This window comes from Triticum dicoccoides, chromosome 4B, assembly GCF_002162155.2.
Source record: "Triticum dicoccoides isolate Atlit2015 ecotype Zavitan chromosome 4B, WEW_v2.0, whole genome shotgun sequence".
Taxonomy (NCBI): Eukaryota; Viridiplantae; Streptophyta; class Magnoliopsida; order Poales; family Poaceae; genus Triticum; species Triticum dicoccoides.
In genome coordinates this window covers 115,254,020-115,264,327 of record NC_041387.1, presented here as the reverse complement: position 1 = coordinate 115,264,327, position 10,308 = coordinate 115,254,020, and the positions used below count along the sequence as shown (strand labels likewise).

The following is a 10,308-nucleotide window of genomic DNA, read 5'->3' as shown; positions in this document are numbered from 1 at the left end:
TGTGCATGGTACACGCCCGTGCGCATGGGGTGTTGGTGTCAAAACTGGCAGACCTCGGGGTAGGAGGACCCGAGCTGTGGATCTAGGATTGATGGGGAACAAGGGACGACGAACACAATGTTTACCCAGGTTCGGGCCCTCTCGAAGAGGTAACACTCTATGTCCTGCTTGATTATATTGGATGTATAGTATGGTTTACAGAGTAGATCTACCTCGAGACCAGCATGAGCTAAACCCTAAGGCAACGAGGTGATGAATATAGCTCTAACCATAAAGACTACAACCCTTGGTTTATATAGACACCGATAGGGCTAGGGTCACCAGAGACAGATTACAATAAGGGAGAAAGAGATCTTGTCCACCCTTGACTTGGAGGACACACCACGGCTTCACAGATCTTCCATAGTTATGCGGTTCCACCAGTCCATCCCACATCCAATGGGTCGGCGCCCCAAGGACCCCTTGATCCATAACTCCCTCAGTAGCCCCCAAACTTGCCTCCAATGTTAAGGCTTGTATCCGGCATCCACTCACTCACCAGTATCCGTCTTTGTGAGAAGAGTTCTCCAGTGTGCTTTGTTCATATTCGGAGTCAAGTGATGTCTGCAATTTGAAATGGTATTTTTACTTAATAACGAAGGCAATACCAAAAACCCGTTCGGGACTAAACAGTGCCTTCATCTAACAACTTTTTCTCTTTCAACAAAGAGTCACGCCTGGCCATAACGCCAAGCGGTTAGTATTTCTCGAAGCATGGCTCAAGGCTGACCCACGTTTGTCACGTCTCATCAAGGAGGAGATCATACCCCGCCTTTCAGGGGATATAATAAATGATTTCGTTTCCCACCCCGCACATAACGCTGCAACCGTATGTGGGGGTGGAGAGGCCAACGGCGTGAAAAATGGAACTCTTGGCGCACCAACTGTCTATAAAGGGGGAGCTACAATAGTCAACACCCCACGCCTTTTTTCACCTTCCGTGCAGGCAGATCTCCAGAGCACCAGAGCCCCTGTTCTTCGCTTTCCACAGAAAATCCTTCTCCGACTCCTCTAGCCATGGCCGGATTCAGAGCCAACTAGAAGTGGGAAGCCTCCGTCGTCACCGCTAGCGACATCTGAAAGCTGAAGCAGGCCAGCTACTTGTCGGTTGACATCACTCACCGGGCCCCCGAAGAAGGCCAGATCATCCCTACACCCAGGATGGGCGAAAGGGTCGTGTTCCTCCCCCATTTCCTTAGGGGCTTGGATTTCCCCTGTATCCCTTTGTGAGGGGACTAATGTTCTTCTACGGGCTAGATTTTCACGATCTAGCCCCTAACTCTCTTATCCATATTTCATCCTTTATCATCTTTTGTGAGGCCTTCCTCCGAGTCCAGCTACACTTCAGCATGTGGTTGAAGGTGTTCAATGTCAAACCCAAGGTAGTCGGTGGCGAACATGCGAACTATGGCGGGGCCATGATCAGTAAACTGACGCGGGTCCAGTGGCCAGAGGGCCAATTTGTTGACACCGTCAAAATGTGGCAAAGTGACTGGTTTTATATCACCGAGCCAAGAGGAGCCGGCTGGACGGCGGCTCCCGCATTCAGATCCGGACCCCCACTAGGCTGGCCTCATGGATCAACAAAAGCCCAGACTAGGGGTCCGCTGATGAGTTAAAGGCACTGCAGAAGCACGTTGTTAGCATAATGGAGTCCGACACGAAGCTGGTCAATGTGATCCAGACCATGCTCCATCGTCGACTCCTCCCCTGCCAGGAGAGGCCCAAGCTAATGTGGGAGTATGACCCCGAAGACCCAGCCACCATGCAGCACCTCTTCGGCACAACCCACAAGAAAGTGTGGGGTCTGATGTTCAAGCTGCAAAAAGATTGGCCGATCAATGGGGAAGATATCGGCCTCGACGTCGTGACCCCTTCGAAGAAGGTGAGCGGCACTTATCTTAACATGAGTGTGAAATATTCATTCATGATTTGATTTGAACCTCTTTATGTGGATTTTTCAGGGCTGGCTGGCCAAGGCTGGGAAGATCAGCGGCCCAGCGCCGCTGCCGGAAGGGCTCCGATTTGAATAGCTAGAAAAGCTATTGGTTGTGGTGTCGTACAAGGCGCCCAACAAGAAGGGCAAGAAGACAGAGATATGGGAGGCCAGGGAGGGCCTCCGTAGTAGAGCTCGTCCGGACAGCTGGTCTAGAGACACTGCGGCCCCACCCGCACAAGAGGGGGACGAGGATGAGGACGGGGAGGAAAACCCCTCCTCTCACTCTAAGAAGAGGGCGTCTCCAGCCCTAAAGTGATGGTTCCGGCCTAAGCTGGTCCTGTCTGACAGCTCGAACTCTGACAAGGAGTCCGAAGCATCCGATAAGGTTTCGGAGAGGAGACCCAGGGTCAAGCCCCTTGCGGTCAGGTATGTGTCACGACATTTTCAATTGCCTCGTCCTTTGGTGGTTGGTAGAATGCTAGTTAATTGTTTTTTTGGTGGTGTATCCCTCAACATGGCCACCCCGCCGAGCAAACCTCGGACGGGGCTTGTCCGCCCTCCGAACTGGCAGATAGTGGTTCTGCGTTGTATTCTGCACCTCCCTTAGTCCTGAGGAGACTGGGGAGGTGTTGTTGCAAAAGAACCCTCCTCCTCCAAACACAGATGAGGAGGTCGACACTGTAATGGCCGAGGTCAACACCTCGGTCACCGAAGACCAGGAGGGTGCGCCCCTCCTGACTGATGCGGGAAGGGAGTTCGGACCATCCAGACCCCATCAGTCACCCGTTCCCGAGCCCCCAAGGCCCTCGATGGCACAGGTTCCTCCTTCCAGTGGAGAAGGGACCAGGGAGCCAATGCCAATGCCGAACACCCCCAAACGGGCGGCGGCTGGCTGGTCGGACGTGCTGGAGGAGTTGGTGAGCAACTTCGTCATTGTTGACGGGCACCGCATTCTCATGAGTGCGGTCATGCAAGGTGTTCGGTCCGTCCAATTCGGACTGAACGGTGTTGTTCAAGGCCTTTTAACAGGCTTTGAGGTAAGTCAAGTAATGTGTTTTTCTTATGAAGCGGTTGTAGTTTTTAGTTTGGGTAGGCCGTGTACATAGCAGCCCCCGAGCCTCTGCAAGGACTTCAGAGAAGCCGGCAGAGGATCAAAGTTCAGTAGGCCGATGAATAATGTTGACATTTTCCTTGCTGACGCAGGCATCTTCTGTGGTTGCGGCTGCTAATGCCGCGGCACTGGAGGAGATGGATCGGGAGCTCAAACTTTCTAATAAAGAGCTTGACCTTGTCAACAAATGGCTTGACGAGGCACAAGGTAAGCCCATTGATGTATTTGTTTGATGCCGAATATTGACGATCCGGACTATATGCTAATCCTTTAACATGGTGATGCTGCAGCTACTGCCGCCGAGGTCGAGGGCTTGAGAGAGGCCCTGAAGAAATTCGAGGCCGAGGCGGCCGCAAAGAAATCGGTCACTGACGAAGCGGTGGCCGAGCTAGAGAAGGCTAAAGCCACTGCTGATCAACCCGAGGCTCGAGTAACCAAAGTCCAGGTGGAGCTCCAGGATGCTACCAAGAAGCTGGAGGCCCTTGAGAAGGAGAGGGAGGAGCGATCCTCCCGGCTATCCAAGGTGGAGAAGGAGCTCTAGGAGGCAAGGACCAACGCGCGAGGTGTCCGGGAAGAGCTCCGTCAAGCCGGACAAATTGCAAATGGTAAGAAATACTTACTGCAGATTGTGTTCGGAGGCAAAAGGTTCATCCTGCTGACGCGAGTCTGGCACTCTGCAGGCGTCTTCGCCGAACTTCCGAAGAATGTGGCGGCCGCAGTGAAGCACTATGAGACTCTCGAAGAGGACTCCATGCAGCGGCTCTTTTGGTCACAGTTTCTGGATTCCGAGCATCTTCCCTCCTTGGTAATCAAATGAAGTAGCTGATGGAGATGCATCAGATGTTCGAGCTGGCCATGAACGACCTCTATGTCAGTCTATGGCCTGCCGAACCCATTCTGGATACATACTTCGGGCTTGCGCAGAAGCTGTGGGAGGCGCCGCTCTGGATCAATGCCATGAAGCGCTCAGCGTGCCTTAAGGGGGTGAGGCTTGCGTTTGCGAAGACCATGATGCGTTGGTCGAAGATTAATCCAATGGACATGGCCACTAGTCCTCCGCCCAAGGGAAAAGAGCATCGCCTCCCTGAGCAGTATTTCGCACAGGTGATGAGTGGCGCGCGGGCGATAGAGGGCGAGTGTTCGAAAGATGTAATACTTGAGTGATTGTATTAAGTTTATACCAAGTGGAGTTTATGCTTTATTATGTGCCCGCCTAACTTATTTTATATTGTCGTGATTTAATTTTGACTCCTGTGCGGTCGTATGTTTATTCCAAAAGCTACCAGTCGTCGGCTTCAGCCCCCAGGTGAATGTCACGAGGGGTGTTTTGTCTCTGTGCTATTACCCTTAGCCAACGTATTGGTACCCGGAGGCGGTAGTGCACGAGCAAAACCAGGCAATCAAACTTATTCGGTTTTATTGCTTTCACTTAGCCTTAGGAGCTTGACGGTGGGGGCTAAGGACTAGCCCCGATTGTGATGTACTTGGGGGTCAGCACTTACCCTTTCCGATCACATGGTTTGTGCTAAGACGAACCCTTCATGTGACAAGCCGAAATCGCCAACGATTTTCGGAGTCAAACCTCATCATCGGATCGCTGACCAGTTCGCGCTTACTATGACGGTCAGTTTTTGGCTTTCTCCTCCTGAGGTACTTGACCAGACAATCCAGAAGTACAATCGCGGGGGTTCTCCCTTTGCCCTCTTAGCCGAACATGCAGAACATAAGAGGCAAGAACAGGAGCCGGGCAACCCAACTATTGATGTAAGACATAGTTCAGAACTGATGCATATAGTGCAATATCTGAGACGCCGAACACCCTGCAGAAGGCGGTGCCAGACTTAAAGATATGGAGTTCATTTGTAAATCGAACTCTTGGTTAGTTAATGTATTTCCATGCCAAGTTGTTCTAAGAGCGAGTGGAGAATCAGAATGGAGATAGAAAGTCGCTAGATGCGGAAATCCGAACACCATAAAGGGCATTTCCATTACTTCTCATAAGCTCAAGTCGTCTAACCGTACAATTCAAACTACCAAAGCATTATTAAAAATAAAAAAGTTTCTACAGAGTAAAGGTTCACGCAGGGCCTTGATGCGTGAGTTGAATCCTTCACTTTGCCTTGTTGCACGTCTGTGCCTTTGCTTCTGGGACGTGGGGGTTGGGACCTTCAATGAGACCTTGAGGGGTTAGGATCCTGCCGACGGAGTTTTATGCTTGGGGTTTTTCGGAATTGGCCCCCGGGTCATCCGAAGACGAGGTAGCTCTGAAGTTCGGTTTAGCCAAACATATACTTCGGATTTATTGATATATGCCTCACGGCTACACATGGTATTTTGAGTGCGAAATTGTGCTGACGAGGCACGTGGAGCGCTGATACGTCCATTTTGCATCATGCTTTTATATCGATATTTATTGCATTATGGGCTGTTATTACACGTTATGTCACAATACTTATGCCTATTCTCTCTTATTTTACAAGGTTTACATGAAGAGGGAGAATGCCGACAGCTGGAATTCTGGGCTGGAAAAGGAGCAAATATTAGAGACCTATTCTGCACAACTCCAAAAGTCCTGAAACTCCATGAAAGTCATTTTTGGAATTAATCAAAAATACTGAGCGGAAGAAACACCAGAGGGGAGCCACCCTCCATCCACGAGGGTGGGGGCGCGCCCTACCCCCTGGGCGCGCCCCCTGCCTCGTGGGCCCCCTGGCAGCCTTTCGGTGACCATCTTCTGCTATATGAAGTCTTTTACCCTAGAAAAAAAATCATAAGCAAGCTTTTGGGACGAAACTCCGCCGCTAATGGCAGAACCTTGGCTGAACCAATCTAGGGCTCCGAAGGAGTTGTCCTACCGGGGAAACTTCCCTCCGGGAGGGGGAAATCATCACCATCGTCATCACCATCGATCCTCTCATCGGGAGGGGGTCAATCTCCATCAACATCTTCACCAGCACCATCCCCTCTCAAACCCTAGTTCATCTCTTGTATCCAATCTTTGTCCCAAAACCTCAGATTCATACCCGTGGGTTGCTAGTAGTGTTGATTACTCTTTGTAGTTGATGCTAGTTGGTTTATGCGGTGGAAGATCATATGTTCAGATCCTTAATGCATATTACTACCCCTCTAATTATGAACATGAATATGCTTTGTGAGCAGTTAGGTTCGTTCCTAAGGACATGGGTGAAGTCTTGCTATTAGTAGTCATGTGAATTTGGTATTCGTTCGATATTTTGATGAGATGTATGTTGTCCTCCTCTAGTGGTGTTATGTGAACGTCGACTACATGACACTTCACCATTGTTTGGGCTAGAGAAAGGCATTGGGAAGTAATAAGTAGATGATGGGTTGCTAGAGTGACAGAAGCTTAAACCCCAGTTTATGCGTCGCTTCGTAAGGGGCTGATTTGGATCCATATGTTTCATGCTATGGTTAGGTTTACCTTAATACTTATTTTGTAGTTGCGGATGCTTGCAATAGGGGTTAATCATAAGTGGGATGCTTGTCCAAGAAAGGGTAGTACCCAAGCACCGGTCCACCCACATATCAAATTATCAAAGTAACAAACGCGAATCATATGAGCGTGATAATTCCCATGTGCCCTCGGGAGCGCTTTTCTCTATATAAGAACTTGTCCAGGCTTGTCCTTTGGTACAAAAAGGATTGGTCCATCTTGATGCACCTTATTTACTTTCATTGTTTGTTACCCGTTACAAATTACCTTATCATAAAACTATCTGTTACCAATAATTTCAGTGCTTGCAGAGAATATCTTACTGAAAACCGCTTGTCATTTCCTTCTGCTCCTCGTTGGGTTCGACACTCTTACTTATCAAAAGGACTACGATAGATCCCCTACACTTGTGGGTCATCAAGACTCTTTTCTAGTGCTGTTGCCGGGGAGTGAAGCGCCTTTGGTAAGTGGAACTTGGTAGGGAAAAATTTATGTAGTGTGCTGAAATTTACTATCACTTGTTTCTATGGAACAAAATCCTTTGAGGGGCTTGTTCGGGGCATCTTCACCCCGACTAGTAGAGCAAAGAGTTGCTCCTCAACCTACTGAACCTACTGAAAATGTTTATTTTGAAATTACTTCGGGTATGGTAGAGAAACTGCTAGCTAATCCCTTTACAGGAGATGGAACACTGCATCCCGATTTACACCTAATCTATGTGGATGGAGTTTGTGGATTATTTAAGCTTGTAGGTATGCCCGATGATGTTATCAAGAAGAAGGTCTTCCCTTTATCTTTCAAGGGAGAGGAATTGACATAGTATATGTTGGGGAATGTTGCAGAAAATAAAAAATTTCTACGCTTCACCAAGATCAATCTATGGAGTCATATAGCTACGAGAGAGAGGAGTGCATCTACATACCCTTGTAGATCACGAGCGAAAGCGTTCAAGAAAACGGGGTTGAGGGAGTCGTACTAGTCGTGATCCAAATAACCGAAGATCCTAGTGCCGAACGGACGGCACCTCCGTGTTCAACACACGTACGTTTGGGGAAGACGTCTCCTCCTTCTTGATCCAGCAAGGGGAAGGAGAGGTTGACGGAGATCGAGTAGCACGACGGCGTGGTGGTGGAAGTAGCGGCGATCTCGGCAGGGCTTCGCAAAGCTCAGCGAGAGGGAGAGGTGTTACGGGGGGAGAGGGAGGCGCCAGGGACTAGGGTGCGGCTGCCCTCCCTCCCCCCCTCTTTATATAGGGGCCCTAGGGGGTGCACCGCCCCCCTAGAGATCCCATCTCAAGGAGGGGCGGCGGCCAAGGGGGGGGGGGGACTTGCCCCCCAAGCCAAGTGGGGCGCCCCCACCCCTAGGGTTTCCAACCCTAGGCGCAGGGGGGAGGCCCAAGGGGGCGCACCAGACCACCAGGGGCTGGTTCCCTTCCCTCTTCAGCCCACGGGGCCCTCCGGGATAGGTGGCCCCACCTGGTGGACCCCCGGGACCCTTCCGGTGGTCCTGGTACAATACCGATGACCCCCAAAACTTTCTCGGTGGCCGAAAGTGGACTTCCTATATACAATTCTTCACCTTCGGACCATTCCGGAACTCCTCGTGACGTCCGGGATCTCATCCGGGACTCCGAAAAACTTTCGGGTTACCGCATACTAATATCTCTACAACCCTAGGGTCACCGAACCTTAAGTGTGTAGACCCTACGGGTTCGGGAATCACGCAGACATGATCGAGATAGCTCTCTGGCCAATAACCAACAGCGGGATCTGGATACCCATCTTGGCTCCCACATGTTCCACGATGATCTCATCGAATAAACCACGATGTCGAGGATTCAAGTAATCCCGTATACAATTCCCTTTGTCAATCGGTACATTACTTGCCCGAGATTCGATCATCGGTATCCCAATACCTCGTTCAATCTCATTACTAGCAAGTCACTTTACTCGTACCGTAATGCATGATCCCGTGACCAACCACTTGGTCACATTGAGCTCATTATGATGATGCATTACCGAGTGAGCCCAGAGATACCTCTCCGTCATATGGAGCGACAAATCTTAGTCTGGATCCGTGTCAACCCAACAGATACTTTCGGGGATACCTGTAGTATACCTTTATAGTCACCCAGTTACATTGTGACATTTGGTACACCCAAAGCACTCCTACGGTATCCGGGAGTTACACGATCTCATGGTCTAAGGAAATGATACTTGACATTGGAAAAGCTCTAGCAAACGAACTACACGATCTTGTGCTATGCTTAGGATTGGGTCTTGTCCATCACATCATTCTCCTAATGATGTGATCCCGTTATCAATGACATCCAATGTCCATAGTCAGGAAACCATGACTATCTGTTGATCAACGAGCTAGTCAACTAGAGGCTCACTAGGGACATGTTGTGGTCTATGTATTCACACATGTATTATGATTTTCGGATAACACAATTATAGCATGAATAATAGACAATTATCATGAACAAGGAAATATAATAATAATCATTTTATTATTGCCTCTAGGGCATATTTCCAACAGTCTCCCACTTGCACTAGAGTCAATAATCTAGTTACATTGTGATGAATCGAACACCCATAGAGTTCTGGTGTTGATCATGTTTTGCTCGTGGAAGAGGTTTAGTCAACGCATCTGCGACATTCAGATCCATATGCACTTTGCAAATATCTATGTCTCCATCTTGAACATTTTCACGAATGGAGTTGAAGCGATGCTTGATGTGCCTGGTCTTCTTGTGAAACCTGGGCTCCTTGGCAAGGGCAATAGCTCCAGTGTTGTCACAGAAGAGAGTGATCAGCCCCGATGCATTGGGTATGGCTCCTAGGTCGGTGATGAACTCCTTCATCCAGATTGCTTCATGCGCTGCCTCCGAGGCTGCCATGTACTCCGCTTCACATGTAGACCCCGCCACGACGCTTTGCTTGCAACTGCACCAGCTTACTGCCCCTCTATACAAAATATACATGTATCCGGTTTGTGACTTAGAGTCATCTAGATCTGTGTCGAAGCTAGCGTCGACGTAACCCTTTACGACAAGCTCTTCGTCACCTCCGTAAACGAGAAACATATCCTTAGTCCTTTTTAGGTACTTCAGGATATTCTTGACCGCTGTCCAGTGTTCCATGCCGGGATTACTTTGGTACCTTCCTACCAAACTTACGACAAGGTTTACATCAGGTCTGGTACACAGCATGGCATACATGTTGGGTTTCGTAGTAATTTCAAAAAATTTCCTATGGACACGCAAGATCATGTGATGCATAGCAACGAGGGGAGAGTATTGTCTACGTACCCAACGCAGACCGACTGCGGAAGCGATGACACGACGTAGAGGAAGTAGTCGTACGTCTTCACGATCCAACCGATCAAGCACCGAAACTACGGCACCTCCGAGTTCGAGCACACGTTCAGCTCGATGACGATCCCCGGACTCCGATCCAGCAAAGTGTCGGGGAAGAGTTTCGTCAGCACGACGGCGTGGTGACGATCTTGATGAACTACAGCAGCAGGGCTTCGCCTAAACTCCGCTACAGTATTATCGAGGAATATGATGGCAGGGGGCACCGCACACGGCTAAGGAATCGATCACGTGGATCAACTTGTGTCAACTTGTGTGTTTAGAGGTGCCCCTGCCTCCGTATATAAAGGAGGAGAGGAGGGGAGGCTGGCCGGCCAAAGAGGGAGGCGCAGGAGAGTCCTACTCCCTCTGGGAGTAGGATTCCTCCCCCCAATCCTAGTCCAACT

General features: G+C 49.7%; 1 pseudogene; it reads left to right on the top strand.

The window, feature by feature from the left end:
• The first annotated feature begins 3,914 nt into the window (after nt 1-3,914).
• The window catches only part of LOC119292567, a 59,427-nt pseudogene continuing 53,033 nt past the window's right edge, over nt 3,915-10,308 (top strand).